This window comes from Octopus bimaculoides, chromosome 2 (assembly GCF_001194135.2).
Source record: "Octopus bimaculoides isolate UCB-OBI-ISO-001 chromosome 2, ASM119413v2, whole genome shotgun sequence".
Taxonomy (NCBI): Eukaryota; Metazoa; Mollusca; class Cephalopoda; order Octopoda; family Octopodidae; genus Octopus; species Octopus bimaculoides.
In genome coordinates this window covers 5,326,044-5,342,797 of record NC_068982.1, presented here as the reverse complement: position 1 = coordinate 5,342,797, position 16,754 = coordinate 5,326,044, and the positions used below count along the sequence as shown (strand labels likewise).

Sequence of the window (16,754 nt, the reverse complement as noted above, 5' to 3'; positions counted from 1 at the left end):
GGCACATAAAAGACACCATTTCGAGCGTGGCCGTTTTCGTGCGGGTGACACGTAAAAGCACCCACTACACTCTCTGAGTGGTTGGCGTTAGGAAGGGCATCCAGCTGTAGAAACTCTGCCAAATCAGACTGGAGCCTGGTGTTGCCATCCGGTTTCACCAGTCCTCAGTCAAATCGTCCAACCCATGCTAGCATGGAAAGCGGACGTTAAACGATGATGATGATGATGATGATGAATTTCGACTAACAAATTAACTTTGACCTCTTGCTTCACAGCGGATGCATCGGCTATTTTTGCATTTAAAAAAATTCTATATTAGCCTTGGCTTTACTATTCATATGATCAAATTCTCTTCTTACTATATATAGATATAACTAATTTATTTCTTGATTGTATAATAAAATTAGTATTACATTAATATTCACTATTATATAGAAAATTATTTTTCATAATGAATTTTTGCACTTTCATTTTTGGCATGTTTGTATTATGCACTTTGTTTCAATATAAAATTATTTCCATACAGTGAAGATATAGGATCTAATATTTTTTACAATTACACTTCTCATTATCGTAAAAAATTATGAATTTTAAAGGAAATAAATATACAAGAAGGTTTCATTTAATTAACACAAAGCATACACTCATTTATTTATAATAAATATCTCTTGCATGCTTTAATTTTCAAGCTTCTCATGTTCTTTGACTACAGAACATACTAATAATAATGAAGAAAAAAAATGAATAATATAGGGAGGGGGGTATTGAATTGAATGAAGAAGAAAAATCAAAACAAATATAGAAGAATAGAAAAAATTCATATTTTCAATTCCATAAAAATTGAAACCTAAAAAATTACAGCTTTAAACCAAAAATTAAATATAGATATTGCTCATGAATTTAAAAAGAAAAATCTTTAAAAAAATTTTTAAAAAGTAAATTAAAAAAATTTTTTGGTATTTTTTATAGATGAGCTTGAAATTAGTTTATTGAAAGTGGATTATATTTTATTTATAGAAATTGGAGCTTTAAATTGGTTTATGAAAATTAGATTGTAATATGGAATTTTAGCATATATATGAAAACTTCATTTTAAAAAATGTTATTCCTCAAAATTTAATTATTATAGCTTCTTTCTTTCAATTGGCAAACCTGAAGGGTTCTAGTAATGCTGTTCAGAAAAAGCAAAAGGGCAAGTGGCTCCTTGTGCCTTACGGTGGATTCATTGGGTTTGCATTTTTTTAAAACCCATTTTATATTAGCCAATGCAACGAAACCCTGTCCAGATAATTTTGTCTTATTTTCAGAATTTATGAAAACATATGCGAAAATTAAAAAAATACAACATAAAATTCTTATTTTCATTCAATCATCAACAATGTTAAATAATTTAAATATTTTTTAACAAAAGAATATTTATTAGTTTTATTGCATTACAATGAAAAATGTGGGCGAATGCATGTTAATATTCTTAAGTTATTACAATTGTAAAAGTACAGAACAAGATTTCTACAGTAGAATTTGCCTAATACGTCAGCTCTAATGGAAACTAAAAAGTACTTAAAATTAAAATTCTGCTGTCCTGATCAGGACAATGTTGCTGCCATTTTTTAGCCCCAGGAAAACATCTTTTCCAGCTGGCTATCAATGCACAACTGCATCCTTATATCTCGAACAAAGGAGCTAATTCCCCATCTCAAGCCAATGGTTATCTTGTACCCATGAAGGGAAATACCCAGAAACCATTGAACAGCCGGTATCGTTTAAAGCTGGGTGGGGATATTAGCTCCTTTGTTCGAGGTATAAAGACACAGTTGTGCATCAATAGCCAGCTTGGAAAGATGTTTTCCTGGGGCTAAAAAAAGGCAGTAACACTGTCCTAATCAGGACTGCCACTGTACGTTGGCAAATAGACTTTACTCTGTAGTACTGCTACGACTTATTTCTCACTCATAGATTTAAAACTAATTGTTTATCTTCTTATGAGATCAGTATGTGTGTCACTTTAAAAGGGTATACCTAAACAAGGCCTAGTGCTGCCACCTCTAGCCAATAGTTATCTTGTGAAATCATAGTTGTGGCCAATGTTGGTGTCACATAAAAAACACCTTACAAGTGTTGGGCCCCACAGAGGCAGTGTAGCCGATGCCGGTGTCACGTAACTGGCACCTGTACTGGTAGCATGTAAAAAGCACCTTTTGAGTGTTGGGCCTCACGGAGGCAAGGACAAATGACTGAGACCTTTGGTAATAGGCTGTGCTAGAGAAGCTGCTAGGACAATTCGAACCCAGTTATTTCATCATCAGTTAATTTGTCCCTGGTCAATTCATTGTAGATCAATTCATCACTGACAACTTTGTCCCCAAATACTCTGAAATGTGATTTTCAAGGGAAAGTTTAGAACAATCACTTCAGAATTAAAATTGTGGTTGGACAGTTTTAGATATTTTTTTTACCTTTCTTTAACCCCCGCTCGCTCTCTCTCTCAAGTATCTGAGCTGAACAGTTTACGAACAAAAATTTTCAAGCAAATCGAATTAAATTTATTCAATATGCCTACCTATCAACATAACTACCTGCAGGATCATAACTTCAGAGAAAGGAAAAATCAATTTGGTCGATCAAGAAAATTATATACACACAAAAAATAAGCAGAATGCAGATGGACTGAAGATATACTGGAGGTGCAAAAATCGTGAAAGATGTTGGGGTCATGCGAACTGACATCCATGCTGGTGGCACATACAAGCACCCATTACACTCTCGGAGTGGTTGGCATTAGGAAAGGGATGCAGCTGTAGAAACCATTCCAAATCAGACTGGAGCCTGGTGCAGCCTTCCAGTTTACCAGCCCTGGTCAAATCATCCAACCCATGCCAGCATGGACAATGGACACAAAATGATGAAGATAACACATATATTATACACATACATGCTCGCACACACACACACATCTATTTCTTCAGTTGAACTGGTTACACAAACGATTTTATGAGATCACAACTTGGAGCTGAACCAATGGCATTCGTTCGTTACCTTAGAATCAGGAGAGACATTATTAGAATACACAAAGCATAATGTATCAATGTCTTTTGCCTCACATTTGCAACCAGGTCACTGACATTCCTTTGCATATGTTGAAGTCAATTATGAGCTTGTTCTTAAGGCACCAAGTGTAAATGTATTGTCTTTACACTTTTTTTCTTTTCTCTCTGTCTCCCCCCTCTTTCTTTTCATCCTGTTCTTCTCTCTCTCTCTATTTTCCCCACTGCTCTTTTTCACGTTATCTGTTGGTGAACTTGTTTTCTCCTACTTTCCCACCATACAAGAAATTTGTATGAAGATCATGCCTGCGCTGTTTTTCACTGATTCAGAAGAATGCCTCAACACTGCATTTATTCATTTCATATCCAATTCTAGGGACAATTATTTCCAATTCCTGGGGATAATTATATCCGATTCCCAGAGAAAATTTTATTTCTAGTGAAATATAGTCGTCTCCAGGAATTCTAGTTTAATAATAAAGAATTCTAACATTTTCTATTTATTCTCCTTTTCTGTAAGTTTGCTGTCGAAGAATAGCAATGCCTTATTTATCAACCTGATATTTCCCTGTAGAGAATTTATTTGGTTAATGACGATTTTGTTAAACATGCTACATGGCCAACCCATCTGATTCGTTGGCTTACAGCTGTATTGCATTTGCACTTAACAGCTACAGTGCATTTCCTAATGTACAGGAAAGATACATATTACATGGTGTAATATGCATATCTGCATATATTTATTTATGCATACAACTGTATGGAAATATTACTGCATATTATATCATGTGGTTAAGAATGTTACTTCGACTCCATGATTTCAAGTTTGATTCCATCAGGCCAAATCTTCTATCACTACAGAATCATATCAACTTAAGTTCTGAGAAAGAAATTGAATAGATAGTAACTCTGTGAAAGCCATCATGTGTGTGTGTGTGTGTGTACATTCATTACTTTATGTTCTATATTTAATTTCCCCTTTATGTTATCTGATATATTCCTACCCCCTTTAATAGTTTTTCTCTCTCTCTCTCAAAAGTTTAGGGCTCACTTACAAAACTTGGCCTCCTGTATATGTAAGAAATCGTCGAACCCTGATATGTCGTCTAACAACGGGAGAGTTTATCGTGCGTGTGCGTGTGTGTGTAGAGTGCAATGGCCCAGTGGTTAGGGCAGTGAACTTGCAGTCGTGGAATCGCGGTTTTGATTCCCATACTGGGCGTTGTGAGTGTTTATTGAGCGAAAACACTTAAAGCTCCACGAGGCTCTGGGAGGGGATGGTGGCGAACCCTGCTGTATTCTTTCACCACAACTTTCTCTCACTCTTACTGCATGTTTCTGTTGTACCTGTAATTCAAAGGGTCAGCCTTGTCACATTCTTTGTCATGCTGAATCTCCATGAGAACTACATTAAGGGTACATGTGTCTGTGGAGTGCTCAGCCACTTGCACGTTAATTTCACAAGCAGGCTGTTCCGTTGATCGGATCAACTGGAACTCTCGTCGGTGTAACCAACGGAGTGTGTGTATATACACACACGTCTATAGATGTGTATGTATGTATACAAACATGCAGACCACTTCCAAAATTTAGTCCCCAGAGTTGGGTGAGTCTTCTCAAGAAATGTATATTGTCAGTCATCCTGGTCCCTTGTCATCTCCAAGAGGTTCAAGGTTGTGAGATCAGACTCGTTAGTACGAGAAGTACTAATTGTCTGAGGTACCATGCAGTGGAATTGAATCCTGGGCTAAGTTGAATGTCGAAGTCATGGAAACCAAGAAATAAGCAAGCTCTGAGTTGAGATGGAGCTAGGATTCAGCTTCCATTCTCATTTAAAGCTATTTAATGCCTCTTTTAATGTTTTTCGAAAAACCGTGGATGTTACACCATCTGGTTTCCCTAAACCTTCTGGGTTTGTGTCTTGTCAAAACTGTTCAGTTAAAAGAATCACTTCACACATGTAGTGTGTACATTGACCAATTCACTCTTCAATTCTAATTTCCTTATAATATATTCTTATCTTTATCTCAATGTCTGTCACTTTCTATTTTGTTGCCTCTCACCACTTAAAATTCTGAATGAATCATAAGAAATTAAGAGGGCAATGACTCGGCAGAAACAAGAGAATACTGATTAAATGCATTACAATATTCAATTAGGTCTTTTCGGTTTTGATATTCCTTTTCATCTATTTAAAGTTGATAAACTAAATACTAATAATGAGCTGGAATTAATTCGCTCGACTGTATCACGTCCTCTCCATTCTTTAATGTTAATCCCAGTGTTTCATTAAAAGCAATCAATCGATGAAGTTTATGAAAACACATGATTCTAAATGAGTAGATTCTTTATGTATGTAAATCCAAATACTGACTCACATTCTTGTGCTCTCTCTCTCTCTCAGGCACCATGGAACTATTTTTAGTGTAATAGGCTAATAAAAATTTGTTAGTATAGAGCAAAGATGGTCAAGACATTTGCTGATGTCCATAGCTTTAAATTGTATGTTTAAATGTAAATTAATTTTGACTTCCAATGTAGACACAAAGCTTCAGAGGGGTGTGGGGTAGGGGTATAATTGATTTTATGAACCCCAGCACTTGACTGATACTTTGTTTTATTGATTTTGAAAGGATGAAAAGCAGCAAAGATGAAATCAATGGAATGCAAACTCAATATAAATATCTGAAAGAAATTCTACCTCAAGAAATAAATTGATATCAAGAGATGAATCAAGAGGCATGAAAAAGGGTGGTTTATCAGCTGCTCTAAACCACTGAGACATTTGAATGTTTGATTAAAATTTGTAACATTTAGTAAAGACAAAGGCCTCAGTGTGTTCCCTCCACCAACCATGGCCTAATATTTTCTTTATCCATGTTTGGGTGCTGAGCAACTGAACAAAGTCTTCATTCCAAGTCCTGCATAGTCTTACTCTCGTTCTTTTCTCTGTACATGGTGTCCACTCCATCAGTTTGCTATTCCATCCATTATCCTGTTTTCTAAACATGTCTTATGAAAGACCACTTCAGCATTTTTATTTTCTAGATAAAAAAGTTACAGGTGTTTAATGAGACTAGTCTAAATTCATGATTATTTTAGAATTTAATTGAAACTCATGAGGGATGTATTTTGGTCAGAAATATAGTAACGAAAGGGTTAAACCTGTTGCTATTCTTATCCATTTTCTTAATCTTTAGCACTCTCCTTTCCATGGCTCTTTGTGTTGGTCTTCATATATTTTCAATGCTCTTGATGGTAATCCATGTTTCTCATGCATACGTAATTCTGCTCAGCTCACACTGGTTGAAGACCTTTCCTTTTAGGCACACTACTCATGATATGAATCAGTTTACCAAAGGCTGCCCATCCTAACTGCATGCGTCATTCAATTTCTTTGGTCTGATTTTTATCCTTTAACCCTTCTGTTACCAACCTGGCTGAAACCGGTTCAAGCTCTGAGTACAAATGTCTTGTTTTCATAAGTTTTGAATTAAAATCTTCCACCAAACCTTAGTCACAATTTATGTTCCTAACACTAGCTGAATGATAACTAAGTTATTTTACTAAATTCGTTGTTATATTTAAAGTAATTGAAAGAAACACAGAGCATCTCAAGAGAAATATGGTAACAAAAGGGTTAAGAAGAAAAATAATCAGCAGAAGACATGCGAGAAGGAGACTTCAATGTGGTCACTTTATATGCAAGAAATAATAACCTAAATTTCCTTCAATCCACACACCCTTCCAACTGGTTCTAATGTACATCTGCCCAAATGTAGAGGTGTGTATAACCCTTTTGATACCAATCCATCTGAAACTGCCTCTGGCTCTGTAGTACAAATGTCTTGTTTTCAAAAGTTTTGAATTAAAATCTTCCACCAAACCTTAGTCACAATTTATGTTCCTAACACTAACTGAATGATAACAAAGTTATTTTACTAAATTCTTTGTAATATTTAAAATTAATTGAAAGAAACACAGAGCATTTCAACAGAAATACAGTAACGAAAGGGTTAAGCAGATAATTTGTCTGAGATGAGTGTATTTGTTGACATGTTCAACTATTTAAACATCCATTACTACATTTCCAGCTGTGATTAGACAGTTGGAAATTATCCCTCATCATCATCATCGTCGGCGTCGTTTAATATCCATTTTCCATGTTGGCATGGGTTGGATGGTTTGACTGAAGACAGGCAAGTAAGGAGGCTGTGCCAGGGTCTAATCTGATCTCGCAAGTTTTCTACAGGTGGATGCCCTTCCTAATACCAACCACTCTGAGATTGTAGTGGATGCTTTTTATGTGCCACCGGCATGAAGGCCAGTCAGGCGGCACTGGCAACGACCTATGCTCAAATGGTGCTTTTACTGTGCCACCAGCACGGAAGCCAGTTAGGCGGCACTGGCAACGACCTATGCTCAAATGGTGCTTTTAACATGCCACCAGCATGGGTGCCAGTCAGGCGGCACTGGCATCAGCCACAACAATGACTTCACTAGACTCGTTTTACTCAGTTCTGAGTCCACATTTTTTACTTTCATCTGAGCATTTCTGTCAACCCTTTAATGCTGTTGGAAATGAGTACAATATCATCAGAAAATCTGAGATGATTTAGTATACATCCATTTATATTTATATTCCTTTATCTGACCAATACAAATTCTTAAAATCCTTTTCTAAAACAGATGTGAATAGTTTGGGTGATATGGTGTCTCTTTGTCTAACCCATTTCTCAATTTTCATATCAATCATTTTGGTGTTTAGAGTTGCTTTAATTCTCCAGTTGGTCTACTAATTCTCTGGAAACTCTACGCCGTCTCCTTTGATTGCTTTTTCCTCTAGTGCTCATAGTATATTATCGATTTCCATGGAATCAAAAGCTTTTTCAAACTCTGCAAATATTAAGCATAATGGTATGTTGTAAGTCTGGCATTTCCCTTCATTTGCTTTACAGTATGTGTGTACATCTATTATGCTGCGGTTTCTCCTGAAGCCTCCCTGTTCTGCTGTAGTGTTCTCATCCAGCTTTCTCTCTCAAATCTTTTTTTATATGATGTACGATTGTAGGCTGGTTGGTCTGTTGTTCTTTAAAATTCTGGCATCCCTTTTTCCTAAAGGATTAGCTGGGAATCTTCCCACGTAACCAGTGTCCTGAGTTGATGTAGGCATTTTGCATTTAGTTTAGCTAGTTTCTTCTCTGTGCTTGGCCCAAGCACTTTTATCATGTCTATTTCAATCCCATCTCGACCTGCAGTTTCATTGTTTCTCATTTCCTTTATGACATTTCTCTGCTTCCAAGATGTCTGGGACCCTTACTGTTCAAGAAACTTCTTTGTTAGATTGAATGAGGTTTCCGTAGAATTCTTTTACTCTTTCTAATATTTGTACATCTTCTGTAAGTTGTTTTCCATCTTTGTCATTTAGGCTAATGATTGTGTTATGTCCCATAGACATCTTCTGCTTAGTTTTTGTTTTAAGGCTTTCGTTGTCTTCAAGTGTTTCCTTAATTATTTCCATATTTACCATTCTTTTATTTTCCGTTTTCTTACATATTCCAGTATATTCAATGCATTGTGTAGATGAGTCTTGCTTCATTGTTCTACGGATATTCATGAGTTACAAAAGTTTATAATTTCACTCAATTTACCATCAAACGAATCAGACACTAGCAAAATTCTTTTGTCGGTTCTCATTTTGAGAAGCAAATTTTGCAGCTTCTGTAAGGAGATTTACTTTGCTTGTTTTTAATGAAACAAAAGCATAGCCAGAGAATTTAATCTCTCATATGCCATTCTACAAACGTTTTGCTTGGGAAAATGTTCTTTCAGCTGTAGCAAGTTTTGCAGGAATTAACACTAAAAGCTGGTAAATTTTAGAAGTATCTCATATTAAATGCTCACAGTAGGTTGATTTTTATCATTCAGGTGGCCTACAATGTTACTAAATAACAAACAAATCTCTCTCGTAGAAATTTGAAATACCAGAAATTAAGTTATGGAACAATATAATCAAAGCAACTGCCCTTAGTAAAACTGATTTCTGATGAAGAATATTCTTTGTCACTTACCTTTAGAAGTAATGTCTCCAGCCTTAAAGATACCTTGTAATCTGCTTGACAAAATCATTTATCAGGAGAAGGGATTATTTTATCTGTAGCCTGAAAATACATATGTTTGCAATGGTCTTGAACTCACAATGAAAATGTCCCTTCCTCAATTCTCAATTCAATTCTTCTAGAGGACTTCCACAGTCATGTAGGTTCTGAGATGAAATACTATCTCTCTCCCTCTCTTCAGATAATGTCTTACACTGCATTATAAATTTTGTAGTTTTTCTTCTCTAAAGATTGTACTCGACAGCATCTTCAGTTGAAGTTGTTCTAAACATTTGACAACTGAAAATTCTTTTCCAAACATATTTCTTGCTCCGTCAAAGCATACACTTCTGTCGTTGCTGTTTTGTGAGCACGCCTAGGGTAACTGAAAATATTGTTGAACATTTATGTCTTGCAAATAATACAAATATGCTGAAATTTCTTATTGGCCACCAAACATTTGTTGATCTCATGATTACATAATGTAATCTGATTTTTTGGCAGTAACTGAAAAGTCATTTGTACCAAGGCCACCGAGCGATTTTCTCAGCCTTTAAAAACAGAACTCGTGTTATATATTTTGTGACTCGGCTGTTTATTTGTACAAGCTTTGTTGAGCGATCTAAGGAGATGGAACTAGCTTCTCTCTTTCAATTCTGTGATCTTTTATCTTTTACTTGTTTCAATCATTAGACTATGGCGATGCTGGGGCACCATCTTGAAGGGTTCCTAATTAAATGGACCACAGTATTTTTTTTTAAAGCCTACTACTTATTTTTGCTGAATAACTAAGTTACGGGGATGCAAATAAAACCAACACCAGTTGTCCAGTAGTGGTGAAGCACAAATAAAAAGACACACATATATATATATATATATATATATCTTCATCATTGTCATCACATATATATATACACGCACACACATACAACGGGCTTCTTTCAGTTTCCGTCTACTAAATCCACTCACAAGGCTTTGGTTGGCCTGAGGTTATATTAGAAGCTACTTGCCCAAGTTACCACAAAGTGGGACTGAACCCAGAACCAGGTGGTTGGAAAGCAAACTTCTTACCACACGGCCACATTTACACAGACATGCACAGGCACACATATATATACATCAAGCTTCTTTCAGTTTCTGTCTCCCAAATCCACTCACAAGACTTTGGTTGGCCTGAGGCTATATTAGAAGACACCTGTCCAAGGTGCCACACAGTGGGACTGAACCTGTAACCTTGTGGTTGGGAAGCAACCTGTGCCTATTAGTTTACATTATTCTTGAACCTTTCAAGAATAATCATGAATACTTTCCTGGTACCTTTATGGTCAAGTAGAGAGTGAACTTTGTGGCCTCCTATATTGTTTAAATATTTGTTTTCATGTCACTTCTACATTGCAAGGATTTTTTTCCATCCACAATTCCCCATTATTTATTACACAAGCATAGCTGTGTGATAAGAAGCTTGCTTCTCAACCACATGGTTCTGGGCTCAGTCCTACTGTGTGGAAGTGTCTTCTACTGTAATCTTGGGCCAACCAAAGATTTGTGAGTGGATCTGGTAGACAGAAACTGAAAGGTCATTATGTATACATGTGTGTGTGTGTGTGTCCATCACCACTTGATAATCAGTACTGGTGTGTTTATGTTCTTATAACTTAGCAGTTTGGCAAAAGAGTCTGACAGAATAAGTACTAGGCTTTAAAAATGTACTGGAGTCGATTCATTTGACTAAAATTCTTCAAGGCCGTTCTCAAGCATGGTTGCAGCCCAATGACTGAAACAAGATAAAAATACACATCGCTTGGGATTTTTCCAATCAAGCCATGTTCCATAGAAACCTTGACTTTATTTTTGGCCAAACAATGATAATCGCACAGCCATATGTTTTGCCATTATAAAAACCTGAAATTTTTTTTTTTTTATTTCCTACTCTTCTGGGAGAAATTGTCGCAGCTGTTGCATGGTTCCACATCACTTTGTAATGCAAAAAAGGTGTTTCTCTTTAACTTATTCTCTTATTACTAACACACTCCTTCACTCACACAAACACGTTCCCTCTCTCTCTCTCTCCCTTTCTCTCTACAGAATATGCAAGGAATCTGCTTGCATACATTATGAGAAATGTTCCCTCATGTACATACACAAACACATTCTTGTATTTACATACACAGTAAGATAACAATGTTGATCCTCCCCATCACCACCACTAGACACACATCCCTATTTTTGTATCAATATACACACAAGAAGCATTCTTCACACCCCCACACACACTTATGAATACTATATAACAACATTGCTATATATACTCATATCTTAATCTGTTGGATACGCACTCTAATTAAGTGGTAAAAAAATGATTGCCAATATATTTCATTTTCATTAACCATTCTTTGGCTTTTAATGACAATTTTTTTTTTATACCATTAAACTCACCTTGTGGTTATTCACATAGGCAAACCAAACGATGTGCAAACAATCATTTCTATCATGCATTTAGGAGTTGTTTGCATGATTTGTTGAAGTTTTACCCAAATGATTCTCCAATGTAATTTAGGAATCTGCACTTTTAATAGCAGCATGGTGACATTCAGAGAGCCAGTGTTCTTCAAAGTACTGCCAAACTTTTTTTTTTCCTTTTCAATTAAAACACAATTTCTTTACCTGCAGCAAGCTGTAGTTCTGAATTTTCATTATATTTAGAGCCAAAGAGAAAGAATAAAAAAAAATAGAACCAAAACAATATTTACGCTTAGATTGGTTGTAACGAAATGGAGAAAATGAAATCAAAAGCAGTGTACAAGATTGTTTGGAAAGAACATTTCTGTTTCCCCAAATGTTGGCTTGAGAAAATTAAAATTCATCAATTGATTTGGGTAACAAAAGCAAACCTGAGGGCAGTTTTTTCTTGGTTGTGCTGATGTTGATTTCGACAATAAAGCAGAAATTGTTTCAACAGAAATGACTTTACTAGAAATCTCTGTATTTGCAATTTATATGATATCTATTTCTTTATTGCTCACAGGGGGCTAAACAGAGAGGGGACATAAACAAAGGGATTAAGTCGATTACATCGATCCCAGTGGGTAACTGGTACTTATTTACTCAACCCCAAAAAGATGAAAGGCAAAGTCAACCTTGGCGGAATTTGAACTCAGAACATAACGGCAGATGAAATACCGCTAAGCATTTTGCCCGGCATGCTAACGATTCTGCCAGCTCACCGCCTTTGTATATCATCATCATCATCTAATAACGTCCGTTTTCCATGCTGGCATGGGTTGGACAGTTTGACTAGGGACTGGCAAGCCAGGAGGTCACACCAGGCTCCAATCTAATCTAGCAATGTTTCTACAGGTCGATGCCCTTCCTAACGCCAACCACTCCAAGAGTGTAGTGGGTGCTTTTTACATGTCGCCAGTCAGGCAGCACTGGCATCAGCCACATTCGGATGGTGCTTTTTACATGCCACCGGCACAGAGGCCAGTCAGGAGTACGGGCATTGGCCAGGTTCAGATGGTGCTTTTTATGTGTCACCGGCACAGAGAGCCAGTCAGGTGGCACTGGCATCAGCCACAATTACAATTTCCATTTGATTGTGATTTGATTTGATTTTGATGGTTTCCTTTATCTTAGACTGTGGCCATGCTGGGGCACCACCTCTGAGAATTTTTTTCTTTTTTTGGCGAATGAATCGACCCCAGTACTTTTCTAAAGTCTGGTACTTATTCTATTGTTCTGTTTTGCCAAACCACTAAGTTACAGGGATGTAAACACACCAACACCAGTTGTCAAGCAGTGGTGGGGGACAAACAAACACAAAGACATAATATATACATATATACAACAGACTTCTTTCAGTTTCCATCTATCAAATCCACTCCCAAGACTTTGGTTGGCCCAAGGATGTAGAAGACACTTGCCCAAAGGTGGCGCACTGTGGGACTGAACCCATAACCATGTGGTTGTGAAGCAAGCTTCTTACCACACAGCCACACTTGTTTTATACGGTTTCTTTTTGCAGCTAATGAATAGGAAAGATTAAGATTTATCAAATCTGATTAAAATAACTCTAAATAACATTGTTTGTTACCTCCTACCTGAGTACACCTGAAGTTGTTTGATAATCTTAGGAAACACAGTTTTTGAAATAAATTCAATGAATGGACATTTGAGTATCTGATGTTGGTATGAGTTTCAAAACAGACTGCTAGATAATAACATGGTGTTCCTATATATGTGGCAGGAACATACAGTTATATTACCTCTTTTATGATTCATGATCAAAACGATATATTTACTGAATGTCGTAGAAACGGTGAACAGCACCATCTGTAATTAAGATTTATGAGAGGTCATATTTCACATCACTTACAGCTTGAAAAGTCACAGGAGAATTTACGTAGGTTAATACTGAAATGGTAATTTTTCAAAATATTGACTGTAACCAGTATATTTTTGGATGTGATTATATTGAGGTTTATTATCAATTCCAGTCAAGAACTGTTTTAAAAAATCACGAAACCATTTTTCTGTAAAAACAAATAATTTAGGATTGAAAGGGTTTATTGAGAAATCAAACAGTTGGCAATTCCCATAATAAAATAATTACCTGCTTGGTAAAAGGATAAAATCTTTCCTATTTGTATATATATATATATATATATATATATATATATATATATATATCATCGTCATTTAACGTCCGCTTTCCATGCTGGCATGGGTTGGACAGTTTGACTGAGGACTGGTGAGCCAGAAGGCTGCACCAGGCTCCAGTCTGATCTGGCAAAGTTTCTACAGCTGGATGCCCTTCCTAATGCTAACCACTTTGAGAGTGTAGTAGGTGCTTTTACATGCCACCAGCATGAGGGCCAGTCAGGCAGTACTGGCAATGACCACACTCAAATGTTGTTTTTCACATGCTACCAGCACGTGCCAGTAAGGCATCGCTGACAACGATCACGCTCAAAAGGTGCTTTTTATGTGCTACGGCATGGGAGGCAGTCAGTGGCCCTGGTAATGATCACGCTTGGATGGTGCTTTCAATGTTCCACTGGCACACGTGCCAATTAGGGGGTACTGTCATCGACCACATCAGCGATTTTGATTTCCCTTGCCTCAACAGATCTTCCTAAACAAAGTTTATTGTCCAATGAATGAAGGGTACTCATAAGTGGGCGGGTTATACACCACTGGCATAGGCCACGGGTTATGATCTCACTTGGCTTGCCGGGTCTTCTCAAGCACAGCGTATCTCTAAAGGTCTTGGCCACTAGTCATTGCCTCAGTGAGGCCCAGTGTTCTAAGGTTGTGCTTCACCACCTCATCCCAGGTCCTCCTGGGTCTACCTCCTCCACAGGTTCCCTCAACTGCTAGGGTGTGACACTTTTTCACACAGCTGTCCTCATCCATTCGCAACACTTGACCATACCAGCACAGTCGTCTCTCTTGCACACCACATCTGGTGTTTCTTAAGACCAACTTTTCTCTCAGGGCGCTTACACTCTGTCATGTATGCACACTCACATTACATATCCAGCAGAGCTTACTAGCTATATATATATATATATATATATATATATATATATATATATATATATATATATAGAGAGAGAGAGAGAGAGAGAGAGAGAGAGAGAGAGAGAGAGATTATTTATAAATAAAAAAATTGCTCGTCTACATGTCTCACTGGGTGGACAACATTTTTGTTGATCCTACCAAATGAAACAGTAAATCATCATCATCATCATTTAACATTCGTTTTCCATGCTGGCATGGGTTGGATAGTTCGACAGGAGTTGGCAAGGTCAGGATCCACACCATGTTCCATTGTCTGTTTTGGCAGGATTTCCACAGATGGATGCTCTTCCTAATGTCAACCACTTTAAAGTTGAATTAAGAATGTGTGTGTGTGTGTGTTATTTCTTTATTGCCCACAAGGGGCTACACACAGAGAGGACAAAGAAGGACAGACAAACGGATTAAGTCGATTATATCGACCCCAGTGCATAACTGGTACTTATTTAATCGACCCCCAAAGGATGAAAGGCAAAGTCAACCTCGTCGGAATTTGTACTCAGAACGTAGTGGCAAACGAAATACCGCTAAGCATTTCACCCGGCTTACTAGCGTTTCTGCCAGCTCACCACCTTTAATGTGTGTGTGTGTGTGTGTTTATACATATGTATGGATGTTTGTCTATAAGTGTGCGAGTTACATGTACACACACACACACACACACAGATGCACAGTCGTGTGTGTTCACTTCTAATCAAGCAATTTCACATTAATCTAATGGTTTACTCTATACATTTATAGAGTACAAATTTGTTATCTTTAAACAAGAATAATATTGACAGTGACTTTGAAGTTTCAGTCTCAGCCAGTTAAGCCATCTTTGGAATGGTAAAATTTTGAAGCCACTGTCAAAAATATTCTTGTTTAAGAATTATACACACACACATACATATATATACACACATCATTGCAGGAAATGGTCTTTCAAACACTGCCTAGGATCATACTTCAAATAACAATAGATTATATAATAATCTGAATAGAGTCCCTGAGAATCGTAATAAGCCAAAAACATGTAATTGTGAAAATATCAATGACTGCCCATTAAATGGAAATTGTCTTGTGAGAAACACAGTATAACTGATATAGTGTAATTGCACATTCATGCTCAGGGGAATACACAAGCTCTGGATTTACGGCTAACATTTTCAAGAAGTGTTTTTATCTATATTCGTGTTCTCTCTTTCCAAAACCCTAAATTGACTCAATCAACATCATTAGGTGAATATGTGTGGCAACTCAAACACCTTTCAGTGGAAAATAGAAGAATTTGAAACTCTATGCACAGAAGAATGAAGGCTATACTGATTAGGAAGCAAAGCAAATTTTACTTTCTGATAAACGACTTCCAAATAAATGAAACAAATTCATGATCAACTGCAAGGTTTTTTGGGGAACTTTCAAGTTCTTTTACAAAAAAAAAAAACAAAAAAAAAAACAAACTCAAACAAACTAAGACATCTAACTTAAACCTGCAAGTAAACATCTTACAAAACACTTGGTTCCGTCTCTATATAAACTGCTTTTCGTCTTTTGCCCTTCATATCCTTAAGAGACTTCTGCTTCAACTATTTAAATGTTATATTATTCATTAACCATTGTTGTGGTTGTTATATTATTATTATTATTATTAGCGTATTATTCTAAGTCATGTTAGTTTATTGCATATATCAAAGGGCATTACTTCCAACAATTGACAGGTCTATTCATATATCCCTAAAACTTCCTAGATATTATTAAAACTAGCTCTATTATCCAACTTAAGTCAACAAATGGATATCTGTATGTACATATGGATAGAAGAACGTGGGTGAGCAGCTTTGTGTGTGTGTGTGTGTGTGCGTGTGTGTGCACATATGTGTGTATGTGTGTCTCTCTCTCTGTATATATATGTATACACACATAAAAGTATATATCAATATGTGTATATGTGTGTATATATATAGATGTATAACATGTCTGTATATCTGCATGTATGCCAACATACATATGTATATGAGTATATATATATATATATATATATATATATATA

General features: G+C 36.5%; 1 long non-coding RNA gene across 1 annotated transcript in view; it reads right to left on the bottom strand.

Annotated features, from left to right (window-relative positions):
- LOC106868901 (uncharacterized) overlaps positions 1-16,754 on the bottom strand; it is a 60,772-nt gene that overhangs the window by 33,724 nt on the left and 10,294 nt on the right. The window contains exon 2 of the long non-coding RNA XR_001409352.2: positions 9,116-9,205. This is a non-coding gene — a long non-coding RNA (uncharacterized LOC106868901). The remainder of the gene's footprint in view (positions 1-9,115; positions 9,206-16,754) is intronic.